Below are 14,349 nucleotides of genomic sequence, written 5' to 3'. Positions count from 1 at the left end.
GACCATGGGACATGTACATACTTCCCACCGGGTACTTCGCGCATGGGGCATAACTGTTCGGGTTTTTTTACTTCTCTCAGAGGGAACTCAGGGGTTGCTTGTCTGGATCGGGCCTCATCTTTTTTCCGCGCCCACCTCATTTTCCATCTTTCCACGTCTCCTCATTTTTGCAAAACTGCAAGTAACTCTTTAATCTGCAACTTCCTTCCTGACACATTCAAGTTTTCTAAATCCTTGTCTGAGAACTCAGCTCGGTATGGTTTCTGCAAGGGCTTCGATCTAGAAATATCTATCCCCATACTGGCTGCGGTGTCTGTCAGTTTCTCGTGGAGCACTCTAGTACTCCGGGTAAGGCTTTTACACATAAACAGCAATTCTTCTTCCGAATAAGTATTCAATCTATCTAATCCCACATTTCCTGCCATTAATTCCTCTATTTCTACCCTCAGCTTGTAGAGGTCTAAAGGTTTCGTTTGCGGAACCTGTTTTTCTAGTTCCCGACTCCAAATTTCAATTTCTTCCGGAGTTACCAAAGAGACATTCCTAGTACCTGTCGCTGATTCCATTTTAATTTCTTTCGCATTAAAAGGGTTATGCCTCTGCTGCATCCCTTTTCCGGTCTGTTTGTTGGGCAAGTCCAGGAACGCAACTTCAGACTCACACTCACTGGACTGATCATCTATGATTATCGGTTCCTGTCTCGGGGGTGCCATGACTGGGGTAATAACTGGAGTAATCGGATTTCCCTGACCATTTCCGTATAACGGAACCACTGGTCCAATAGTTACTGGAATAGTCAATGCCTCAGGACTGGTATTTAACTGGGAGATTTTCTGAATTATTTCTGTCCTTTGTCTAGCTAGAGCCTCTTGCTCCTTTTCCACTAGTATCCTTCTTAAAGTCGTGTCATGCAATATCTGTGGGGTCAATGGAGGAGTAAAACTCGGGGCAGTAGGATGCGTTTCACTTGGTCCCCCACCATAATTTGGTTTCGGGAATAAAGTTCCGGTGTTAAAAGACCTGCGCTCTTCCTCATATGGAGGCTGTACAAAGGGCAGTCCTGAACTTGATGGTTTCTCTTCGTTTTCATACATAGGTCTGGGATGGAACACTTTTGTACGTGAATATTTTTCTTCCTGGCTCGCGGGCACCCTGGGATACATATCCCTTACCTCCACCGGTTCCGGTTTCTCAAAATAGGGCAATACTTGACCACCCCCTCCCAGTCCTAGGGATCTGTCCTCCTCCTTAAGGAAGTGGCGTCGGGGAGCATCTCCTACACTGGAAGGTCGGGTTCCCTCATTATAAGGTGGCGGACTTCTGGTACAGATTTCATCTATCAATTCATCATCTGACTCCCCAGGGGCCCCCCAATGCTTACACTTTTCAGTACCTTTCTCACCCGCTGCAGGGTTATGACATGCTGGCATCATGGGAAACAGACCCTCAACAATCATGCTCTGCCTCCACTGTTTCATCCTTTTGTCCCTGGACTCCTGTTTCAGCCTGGGGTACCACTTGGTCAAACCCTTGTCCATTCGGGGTCTTTCTCTTTCAAAAGCCTCAATCTCCCATTCCTCTAATGCCTCATACTGCGTTAGTCTCGGTCTGGGATGCAGTTCATTCATTCGGGTTCTTAAATTAAATAAGATCCTACCATTGAAAGTACCTTCCAACGGAAAAGCCAATACTCCGTCATCTTTTGTGTATTTCACCCAATTCTCCAACCACACACAGGTGTTGTACCCTCGGTCAAGCATCATGAATGAGGCGGGAGTATTGGGTGGTGGGACAAGAACACCTTCTCTAGATTTAATTGGTTTGTCCGTTTTGAAATAATTTTTCACCTTACTTACAAGGGACAATTTTCTCTTAGTTCCGTACATAATATCGTATCTATTAGTCTTCCACTGATCCCTTTCAAACCCTAGGTGCCTTGGATCAGGTCTAGTTCCTGTAGTCTGCGAGTGCCACATACGACTTCTACGCTTAATTTTGTTTACAAACTACCTCTAATCAGAACGCGCCTTGCAACGTCGTGCGACCAATGGGGTGCACGCGTTCAAATAGTTTCGACCAATGGGTGCGCGGCCCCTTCGTGAGACAGGTCTCACTCCTCGGCGCTTCACCCCTCCTTTACAATTCCAGCCCCGCTACCCGCCCGCTGCTTCTACCAATCCCAGCGCGGCACGGAGTGACGTCAGAGACGCTTCGCGGCTGACTCCCTCCCTTCACAAGGTAACGGAAACTTTCTTTCTTTCTAAAGTGCTCAGTGCTTAGTTATTCAACAACGAATACACATTCGCCACAGTGCTCAAGTGTCTAGACAGAAAGCTTTCTTTTACTGCAAGTAAACTACTTCCATTTACTTTTCACGCGTTGCGGGTAGATCTCTTCCGCCTACCCTTCACTCTAGCATCGGTGAACCTGTTATTCCCCTAAACTCATCCACTTCTCCGGGATATATCTGAGTCTAAGGTTTCCCAGCGGACCCCTCTGCTTTCACCCAAGCTCCGAGGAACCTGCTACTCTTCCGATGTGACCCTTACTAGGTTACGCCACTATGGGAATTTTGCCAATGAACCTCGTTACTAACATTTATTCACACATGTATTCAGAAAAACCCTAGTTAGTGCTTCCCGGTTATCCTAACCTGCACCTAACTTTCCTTAAGCCTGTGACCTCAGGACAATGGATTCTATTCACCACTTGTCCTTTCAATTTCCCGGGGAGTTCCAGACGACATATAACAATTACGAACGCATGGGTTAATACATATATCAATATAACAGTAAGAAAACAGTTTAAAACATTTCATGAATTTTCAAAGCAAACATTTCAAGTGGGTGATCAGTCCTCCCGAAGTGCCTACTCTTGTAGCAGCATCGATATACTAGCAGCTTCCGACTTAACTAGTCTAACTAGTCCTACCTTACCTTTAGCTAGTCCCTAACCATCCTCTGATCTACCAGAAAAACTGATAGAGCGCGCGAGGCCACCCGACCAATAATTTCGCCGTTTCCAGCTTCGGGCCCATATACTTCAAATCGCCATATACATTAACCAGGTGACTTCACGAGCTCTACCAATTTGTGTGTGTGCCCTACTATTGTTCCTCAGCGTACCCGACTTACCATCCACTAACACGGGTACCTAATGACCACAATGAATCAGGGAGCTAGCTGTAAAGGAAAGGCAACAAAATACAAACCCAACCAATAACATTCAAATACTGTGTAAAATGACCACGGACAACTGGAAGTTTTAAAATGTTTATCTAAAGTTCGTTATTTTCATTCATGAGGTATACAAGAATAAGGCATTCAATAACTAGGATAATGTAAATGATATAACTGTAGAGAAATAATGACAGGGTAATCATTGAAATACTGATATAAAATGCAACGGGAAAATACTATGCAATTCAGTAATGTTTAAGCATGGACAGACTATGCATGTGTAACTAGAGGAGGGCCTATAAAGAGTAACTCGCTAAGCTTAAAGTGAAGGGACCTTTAAACAGTCTAGGTAAGGAGGTTCTAGACCATATCAGAAAATGACAAACTGCAATGCAAAATATAATTTCTAACAAGTGAGATGACATGGGAACACGTTTAGGAGAAAATTGCAAATGACTTTCAATAGTTGCGGAAAGACATGGAAAAATAACATATGCAAAGGGTAACTTTATTAAAGCAAAAGTCAGAAATTCAGAAGGTGCAAGGTTTAAGAATTTTCAGAGAAATATTTACCTAGACTGGTGTGGAAACCAAACCCTGGCCACGGGTCAGTTAAGGACAGGAAACCCTCAAGGAAGGATACCCCTCAAAGGACAGCAGGTGCAGAATGGACACCCAAGACAGGACAGGATACCCTCGGAATAGGAATCAGGACAGGACCCTCAGGACAGGACAGCAAACCCTCAGGACAGGACCGCTCAGGACAGGACCGCTCAGGACAGGACCGCACCCGCAGTTTGGAAGCAACGCCTGCGCTCCACCCTCTCTGCAGCTATCGATCAAGACCCCGATTGGGTCAGCGAACTCCCAGCAAAGTGCTTCGCCAGCACCTTAAGGTTCAGTAAAACCTTAGTCTATGGTCAAATTCGGACAGAGTGCTCCGCAGCGCTCTGTATCTTCAGTCACCTATTGAGTGCGTTGGGTCAGTGACAGGTCAGCTAAACCAGACAAGTCGGACGACTTCCCTAGGTGAACCCAGGGTAGATATACCGTTTTGGGCAGTGTACCACCCGCCAAATGTTGCAAAGTGTCAGAATCCCTCAATTTGGATTGGTCCTAAGGTAGGATTTGGGTAACACACCAATCATAATACTCCATTTGTATGCCACATTAACATATTTTGGTACCGCCTAGCGAGATAGGGGTTCCCATGAGAGACTACACGGCAAACAGTAGCGCAACATTACAATGTAACATATAAGGAGCCACATTCGCTGTTCTCGCAGGGCAGAGGTGACTTTCTCAGGAACATCTTGCCCATCACTGCCAACTGGCTGTGTTCCATCAGTCAAGGTCCACTGTGCCGCAGAAAGTTGCGCAGGCGCAGAAGGGACCTCCAATATGGCTCTCCTCTCTCTCAGACCCCCATTCCAAGCGGTACATGAAAAGTAAGCGAAAACAAATTAATACATAATAATGTCATCATGAAATCACATCACAGAGTTGTACTTTCAACTTATCATCATAAAAATATACTTAGGCAGTCTAAATGTTAGCTACATGGAGACAACAACAAGAGCAGTGGCACGAGCAGTACCACATTGGGCCAAGCTATGTATTACGCATGTGCATAATTTTCCCTCCAACTCTGCAGACGCGTCAGGACACGTGAGTGTAGCTGACGCATGCGCAGTAACTAAATACAAGCGGCGGCCATTTTAAGTGACTCGAGTAAATTATTTTAGTAAAACACATGTGCAAGCTTCTTAATCCTTATTCAAACTTAATATAAACGTTAGTAAGACGTACACTTGTTACCTTGTTACACATAAACGAGGTTCATGAGTACAGCAAGTCCGCAAAATATGCGAAGCTTTGCTTCATCATAACCACATAGAACAAGATGTTTCTTTTAAAATTACCTGATCTGGCCACATTGGTAACCCTGCATAGGTTAAGAAGAAAGCATAGAAATAACTTCAAATTTCTGCAAAGTTTTGAATCTAAATATATTTATTCGTTACCCTACGATATTTTGATTTATGTAAGCGTTTCGAGTCATTTTCGACTAATTAACGTAACCATTCAATAGCAGTCTCGAACCGCTCCTTCCAGGAGCGCCTGCCGACTGACATACACCCAAGATGGCCGCCATCGATATGCGGTCTAGTGGCCCGATGCCTCATCCCGGAAGCTCGCTTCCTACTTAACAACGCGAGCTCCGGTCACCGGGTAAGATGCGGTCCGTGAGGGGAGCTGTCTGTAGGTATTTCCTCGCGTTTTCACCTAGAAGGAAGTAAGTAAAGCGTTAGATAGAACCAAACCATTATAGAAATGGTGATTTGTTTAGACATGAACTCAGGCTACGAATACTTACCGAAGTCTTTCTCTCCACCTGTCCCATTAACCCGAATCGGCAAAACCAGCATTGAGTCCATGAAGGTGACAACGAACCCTTAAAGAGACCATGAAGTGCCATTGAGCACAGCATCAAGTAACTATTATAAAACAGTTATTTTCTGGCTAAAACTGTAATTATGCTTATATGTGTTATATGTGTCTATCGTCCTGGTCACATTAAGTCCTGTCTTGTTTATTTGTGTGAATTCACAAACCACTTGTTTTGTAAAATACCATAGAGTATTGCGCAATCTGAGAGCCTGCACGCACCACTATGGTGCAAACCTACACCATGGTATGCAGCGTTTAGAACGCAAGCATTACCACGGAATACCTTTACAACGCGGGCGTAACAACGAAAGTTGTTACCACGCATTGCGCTGGGGGGCGCTCAAGGATAGTAAATGATTTAATTTACTATCCCAACACCTTCCCTACTATCCACGGGGACTGATGTTGGAATAGTAAATTAAATGAATCAATTTTGCGCCCCCCAGCGCAATGCGTGGTAACAACTTTCGTTGTTACGAACGCGTTGTAAAGGTACGCGTTGTCAATGTATGCGTTCTAACGTCATACATCCCTTCACCATAGCACACGAGGCGTGCGTCATGAGAAGACACGATGTGGTTCTCCTCATAAGGGAGCCAAAAAAACGCTACTAATGTTGTGCTTTTTATTCACAGTTTTTGGAAAAGCCAAAAAAAGTATGTATTCTATTAGGAACGCATGCTTTATTTTCTTGTAATTATTTTTAATATCACAGTCTAATTAATAGACCCACCAGTGGCATATGTAGGGCTGGTCCCTACATGGTCCTGAAGAAATGCTAGGGGTAGCATGAAACATGTCGACCTTCACTGAGCCAATCCCCATTATAGGTTGGCTATTCGTGATTTCACCCCATTTTTAATATACCTGACTAGGAGCAAAATAAAGTTATTGAGGCCCACTAATCACGGTATTCTTAATCCACTCACACCCACTCCATCACCTTGCACCACACTGAGGGCCAGATGTAGGTAATAAAATTTTTACCACCTCTTAAATACCGTTTCACACCGACTCGGTATTACCGAGTAGGAAAATGAGATGTAGGTAACAATGCCGGTAACAAATACCGACTCGGAATCAGTCGGTAATCGGAAACGGTATTTACCGACTCGGAATATACCTACACGGTAAAATCCGAGACGGAAAAACCCAAACTGATCCACCGGTGCCATGGCCCATAGGAATGAATGGCAACTCCCGACCCGGAAAATACCGAGTCGGTAAAAACCGACCCGGTATTTACCGTGTCGGGAATATCCGTCGAAGATTTTGAAACTGACAAAAATGTGTGCCTGTGAACCAATCAGGTACTCCAACCACACCCAAATCCAAAGCCACAGGGGAACTAACCAATCAGATCCAAGCACCACACCCCAGTACCTTGGACAGGCCACGCCCATGCAGGTGCAGAAACCAACAGTCAGGAGAGCAGGAGGACAGAGTGTGGAGCAGCCTTTCCTGAGACAAACAACACTGCAAGATGGAGAGCCAGGAGGCACAGAGAGATGCTGCAGAGCGCAAAAGGAAGCAGAAGTTCAGCCAGGAGGAACTGCAGGTGCTAATTTCGGAGATTGTCAGACATTATGGCAAAATTTTTGGAAAGCAAACTCTGCATGTTGCTGAATCAATCAAACGCAGCACCTGGTTGGACATACAAGGCAAGGTAAATGCCATTGGTGTCACCCACCGTGACCTTGAAGACCTAAATAAACGGTGGTATGACATCCGCATTATCACCAAGAAAAAACTTGCTGCCCACCGCAAGGAAAGTGATGCAACAGGGGGAGGAAGAAACAGAGCCCCCAGACTCACCGACATCGAGGAGATGGTGGCATCCACCCTTGAGAAGGAATGCATTCACGGCATCGGAGACGCTGACAGCTCAGCAAGAGGAGCTAAGAAACCAGGTAAGATGCAAGAACATTATCATTTACCCATTTACCTATTCCCCTCACAGGACAAATCAGACTCCACAACAGGTTTAACTAATGTCCTGCAATGCATCCTGGGAAATGTAGTCATGTGTAGATACCTCAGAGCAGTCAGCGTGCATTGCAGCAAGGGGAGCAACAGACAACTAGCATAGGCAAATGAGAGACAGGCAAAAGTGCAATATAAGTGTATTTAATCTCATGACACAGGTGAACAACATCACTGACACAATGTCCATGTCTGTCCACAGGAGAGTCAATGCGCAGCACAGCAGAGGTTAGAGAGAAGAGGAGGGAAGGAGCCGGACCGAGCACATCTCACGGAGGGAAGGACCAAGAGCAGGCAGCCCCGATACCTGAGGAGGCAACTGCAGAAAATCCACAATCCCCTCTCCTATTCGGTAGTCAGGACACAGGAGCGGCTGAACAATCACCCACCCCCACATCACCATCCCCAGTGCTGGGAAGAGTAAGGTGCCACGATGTGCCCCCTCGCAGAATACTGCAAACATCATCGGAGGAGGAGGTGGAGGGTGACACACAGGACAGAGGCAACACCGAGCAGCAGCCCAGTCCCAGAGTCACGCGGGCCAGTGTCCGAGGGTGACGGCCACGGGAGGTAGAGGATGTGCGGCAAGTTCAGGGTGTCTTCTGCGGACTGGAGGCCACCATGGTGAAAGTGCAGCGCCTGCAGGCAAAAGCGATGATGGGGGTTCAGAGGCAGGCACGCACAACAAATACAAAACTGGAAGCAGTAGGCAAGGGCATAGGGGAAATGGCAGAAAGCATGCAATCTATGGCGTCAGGAATATCTGATATTACACAGTGCATGACTGTCCTGTGTGACAAGTTGGACAGGGACCATTTAGAGAGACGCAAGGCCCGTGTGGATGTGCGACAGCAAACCAAGGCCCTGAACAGGTTTGCCACTGCTACCACTGTGCTGTGCAGACGGTCAGTGACGATGCAGGATGCCATAGTGCAGTGCTGCAACAATTTAACGGAAGGTATGGCCAGGATGACCTCTGCTATGGAGCTCGTGCTCGCGCATCAGACTGGCACTGGAGGCGACACTTGTGCTGCCGAAAGCGAGGGGTCCACCAGCAGGAGTGGTGCAAGCACTCCTGTGCATGACTTACGGAGGAGTGGCAGGCGTCGGGGAAGTGTGACAGGCCAGAGTGAGAACATTGATTCACAGCCACAGCAGCCCCGCCCTGTGGCCCGTGGCCACAAACAATGACTTTGCCCTCCACCCAAGGCTGTAGTCACGGTGGTGTTAACCGTGACAACACACTCATGGAGTGCTTGATATAGTGAGCCCAATGTGAGCTAGCAATGCTGTGGCGTAGTGAATATTAAACTACTTACACAAAGTTACATTCATGCCTGTGTCTCTTTACTCACTCAGAAATATTGTTGTGTAACCTCTTCCCGTCTCAGTCTCCCATCTGTAGCTGCTGCTGCCACTGTAGCTTGGGGCTCTGCCTCCTCTGGGTCGTCATCAATGTCTCTCCAAAACAATCGAGGAAGTGAAGAGGTACTGATAGAATCACCCTCCAATCAGATATGCATAAACAAAGAGATTCTATCAATGTGTAGTGATTTGAATTTTTATATATTCATTTTTGTGGGTAGTGAAAATATAGTAAATAGACTCTCTCTTAGGGTGATAAAGATGAGAGCACAATGTGCTTTTTAAAATACCCCTCACACACTAAAAAAAATCCAGTAGTGTCATGCTTCATCATTGGGGTCTTCCCGTCCCTCTATGGGGCGGGGCGTGCTACGACCTGACCGACTACGCGGGAGCACTAGTATGGTGACAAGGCTATGTGATAGTGCAAAGTGAGTGATATCAGTGAAGTGTAGGGACCTAATAATGTTTTGGAATTAAAAAAGGTTAAAAATCCTCTGGCTAGTGGAAAAAAACAATTTATTCACTTCCCTAGCTGGGGACGTTAAGAAGGGGGTTTTGAGGTAGAGCAATTAGCTACAACCTGGTCTACATGTTTCGTAGGCAGTCCCCTACTGCCTACTCATCAGGACCTTCTAATGGTCATAGCTACATAGCTACATAGCACCTGGACATGAGGTGGGATGGCATGGGCCCTGGGTGTTGGGTGGTCCAGGAGTGGGTGTAGGTCCCTGATCAGTTGCTTGATGGTGTCTGGGTGTAGCCTGTACCTCTGCAGTATTTCAGGCTCTGTCAGTTGGAACAGTGTTATCCTCTGCCTGTACACTTGTTCCTCCCTTAGCCATTCTCTCTGTCCTGCTGCCTGTAGTCTCTGCCGTCTTGCTATGATGTAAAAAGCCGCCATCATGGGTCTTGAGGTGCATTTTGGGACTTTTTTTATAGCCCTCCCTTGGTTACGACCTGCTTTCAATCCATGGTAAATACCGACAAAAAAATACCGTTTTTCTGCAGAATCGTTATTTTTGGGCTTACCTACATCTCCAAGGGCAATTATTACCGTTTCTTATTTTCCGAGTCGGAAAATACGAACTCGGTATTTATGTATACGGTAGAATCCGACACGGTAATTTTACCGGGTCATTATTACCGAGTCGGTATGTTTCCGACTCGGGTTTTCAATAATCGGAAATTAATGGCCTCCTACATCTCATTTCCTGGATTCTGGTCGGTAACGGCCGATTTTACCGGTTTTCGGCCGTTACCGGCCGGTAAACGCCTACCTACATCTGGCCCATAGTCTTCTCACATAAAAGTGCTCCTGCGTAGTCCGTGAGTCGCAGCACGTCCCTTTTCGTAGAGAATTGGGAGGGCCCCAATGATGAAGCATGTCACCGTGAGGAAACTCCAGTGAGTGAGGGGACACCAGAAAGAAATTTTTCTTTCTTGGCAGGCACCACTGACCACACAGGTTAGTTGCCACGAATCGAGCTAGGTCTACGAATCCAGTAACGTGGATTCTTGGTTGTACCCTCCAGATGTCACCCAGTCCTTCCAGGCCAATTAATTTCCATGTTGTGAAGCCCAGTAACTCCTCCACCCCCTGAAAAAGGTAGCTGTCCCAAAGTGGTGTCATCTTTGTCATTATACTCTCCCAACCCAGACATCTTGTGGCCTCCCCCACGCCCTCACCACTGTCTGTGTATGGAAAGGCCGACTCTGCTCCATCTTTCTACGGTATGGGGGGTATTCCCTGTCGTCATGGCCATTCTGTTTACCCTAGAAGCTGGATCTACTCGATCTCCAAATACCCAGTCATTCACTGTGACTAACTGGGCGGCCGAATAATATTTCTTGATATCAGGCACGCCAAATCTCAGTCGTAAACTCCTCTCTGCATCTTTTGTAAGGCTATATGGAAAGAATTACCATTCCACTGCAAAATCTGCAATTCTAAGTTTATCTTTTGAAAAAAGTCTTGCAGGATTTGGTAGGGCATATTTTGCAAAATACATAGCAGACGTGGGAGAGTTATCATTTTTAAAATGGCCGCTAGACCCATCAGTGAAAGCGTAAACGTCTGCCAAAGCTGGCCATCTCTGCGAAATCAGTCAGAAGGTAGCTGTCCCAAAGTGGTGTCATCTTTGTCATTATACTCTCCCAACCCAGACATCTTGTGGCCTCCCCCACGCCCTCACCACTGTCTGTGTATGGAAAGGCCGACTCTGCTCCATCTTTCTACGGTATGGGGGGTATTTATTAGTGATACTGACATGCCTTGGTTTTGAAGACAAGACAAGGTTGCCCCTTGTACCCAAATCTATTTGCTTTGGCCCTTGAGCCATTAGCCAAAGCAAATAGATTTGGGTACAAGGGGCAACCTTGTCTTGTACACTTTAAGATGGAAAACAATCTTGGACAACGTGTACCCGGGCCAGCAGATCTGCTTAGAGAAGCTTGACACATCCAATAAACTTAGACCCAAAACCAAGGCATGTCAGTATCACAAATAAATAGCTCCACACCACGCTATCAAAAGCCATTTTATTGTCTAGGGACAGAAGAGCTGCTGGTTCTGTTAAAGAGGATTCCGTCATGTGCATGAATCCATATAATCTTCTCAGGTTTAGTTGTGCCCCCTATGCGGCATACATTTTGGATTGATCCTGATGCTTCAGAGATGAAATCACTGTTCGCAAGTGAAGCAACAGGGCTTTGGCCAATGCTTTGGTCTCATAATTAAGCAACGAAATTGGTCATGTAAACAACATTCTGGCTTTGGCTTGCGCTCTTCAATGATTACTACTATAACCGCTGTTCATTGATCCCCTGGTAGGGTGCTGTCTTTCCTAGCTCCCTGAAACATATTCAATAGGTGTTCAGCTGTTTTGTCCATCATGCACTTGAAAAACTCCACAGGTAGGGCTGTTTGGCCCCACCGGTTTCCCTGATTGCAGTGTTTGTGCCACTGTGCTCGGTTCCTCTACTGTCAGGTCTCCTTCTAGCATTCCGAGGCCTTCTGCCATCAGCCCTCAGAAATTCCTCACAGTCTGCACCTGACATCTCAGATATGGGCGTATACAAAGCCTCATAATAAGAAGCGAGTGCCTTCGCGATTGTGTTTTCGATGGCATGCCTCATCCCCTCCCCATACACTATTTCTGGAACACATCTACGTTCACCATCCTGTTTTTCTAGCCAGGCTAGCAATTTACTAGCTTTATTTCTCACATCATAAAAGCGGTGCCAGGTGGTCAGTGCCTGAGCCCTGGCAAAATTTGCTATCAAGGCCCTCAACTCGTACAGTCGTAATCTTAATTGATGTCTAATGAGGTTGAGGCCATCTCCCTCTCCGCAATACAGGCCTCTAAGTGAGCAATGTCATGCTCCAATGAAATGGCTTTCAGTTTTTTTTCTTCCCTAATCCTCCCCAGTTGGGCTTTGCCCTGGCCTCTAATCAATGTTTAAAACCCTTCCCACATCACTACAGGTGAACTCACTGACACCAGGTTTTCCTTAAAATAATAACTCCGCCTGTTCCATTATTCTCCATTTAAATTTCTTATCTTTGAGGAACCACTGGTCAAACTTAAGGACATAAAATGTGGTCCCTAACCAGACCTTTGAGCTCCACTCCAACTGGTGAGTGATTCGATACTCCCCGTGCTACATGTATGTCCCTTTTAAATTCACCCAAGTGGGTGGTCTGTGTAATCAAATAGTCCAAGTGAGCCAGGCTCCGGTGTGCTGCCAACAAGTGAGTAAATTGCCTTGTACTCTGGATGCTGTTTTCGTCATATGTCATCCAGGCCCATAGCCTAGTAGAAATCTCGCAGTGGGCCTGGGTTCCAGCCTCCCCCTCCCCAACATCCAAGTTTATGTTGATCACATAATTCATATCCCCTCCAAAAACAACTTTCCTTCTGGTAGTTACAGGAGCAGGGTCCAAACAGAGCAAACATTAATGCATTTTAGTTAGGGAGTGTATATATACTGAACAGAGGTTAAGGGTCTGCCCCTTTCACTTCCCACTCACCGCTACATATCTACCCAGAGAATCGTTCCATGTCTTCATGGGTATAAAGGGCAGTGCCTTCCTGTATAAGACACCAACCACCCCCCCCCTCTCCCCTCCCCCCCCAGGAACCGGCTGTGTAACCCTCATGAACCGTTAATGTGTATCCAAATCTGTCAAGTGCTTTACAATGGTTCCCTTTTAGGTGCATTTCCTGTAATAAAATAACATCCGGGTCTGCCTCTTGATGAACTGCAGAACCACTGTTTTCTTTATCTTACCGCTGAGGTCATTGATTTCCGGGACCACATTTTAGCGATTGCCCAGGCGCCCCAGTCATGTGACTAGCAAGTGGGATAATTACACGATCATGTGTATCTTACGCCGATTACACTCAGTTATTTATTTCTCTAGTGCAAGATGATGGTCTCTCTGCTACCAAATTTAGGAACTGCCTGGTAGGCCTAGCTAACTGGATGGATCGCAGTTGCCTGAAACTAAATGCCAGTAAAACAGAAGTGCTGATTGTAAGAAAACAACCCACCATTTGGTCCACCATGTGGTGGCCTGATGTGTTGGGGCCCATCCCAACTTTTAAATCCAAGGCAAAACACTTGGGAATATGATTTGTTAACAATCTGTCTATAGATGACCAGATCATCAGCCTTGCAAGGACTTGTTTTGGCATTCTAAAGACGTTGTGTCAGATCCCGGGGCTGCTTCCTCATGCAGCTAAAAATAACTGTGGTTCAAGCCCTCCTGGTGTCCAGATTGGACTACTGTAAAGAGTTCTACCTTAGTTTTACTGTAGAATGAGAATGCTCCAATGGGTACAGATTTCAGAAGCAAGGATGTTGCTTAACATCCCTAGATACCCATCCACTGGTCCTGCCTTAGAGAATTACATTGGCTTCCAATGAGGGAAAGGATCTCCTTTAAGGCTCTATGTTACGCCCATGGAATTCTGAACTTAAAGGGTTCCTGTTATTTATTCCCCCTGATACAATCATATCAGCCCAATCACTGCTTAAGGTCCTCTGATGCTGCCTTGGGCGTGGTTCCCAGGAAGCTCGAGCACGTCTATGAGGGCGTTTTTTCAGCTATCTTGCCGCTAAACTTTGGTTCTTCAAGCTTCACTGCCATTGTAGAGGTCTGTCAGCAATTGCACTTGTGTCTTTAGAAGTGGTGTTGTGGACTGGAGCTGAGCTATCTGGACTTCCACTGTTGTTACTTTTTCACTGAGTTGGAAGTCGGCTCTGATAAGATTGATTTCAATCGTCACTGTGTCATTCTTGGACTCCAACGTGCCCTTCAAGTCCTTTATTGCAGCCACTATTGCCCCCAAGGAGGGTTTCTGAA

General features: G+C 46.1%; 1 protein-coding gene across 1 annotated transcript in view; it reads right to left on the bottom strand.

The window, feature by feature from the left end:
• The window catches only part of LOC144826880 (A.superbus venom factor 1-like), a 1,649,148-nt gene that overhangs the window by 1,573,544 nt on the left and 61,255 nt on the right, over positions 1-14,349 (bottom strand). The window lies entirely within an intron of this gene.

Source organism: Lissotriton helveticus, chromosome 1_1 (genome assembly GCF_964261635.1).
Source record: "Lissotriton helveticus chromosome 1_1, aLisHel1.1, whole genome shotgun sequence".
Lineage (NCBI taxonomy): Eukaryota > Metazoa > Chordata > Amphibia > Caudata > Salamandridae > Lissotriton > Lissotriton helveticus.
This window is presented reverse-complemented; position numbering and strand designations above follow the sequence as displayed.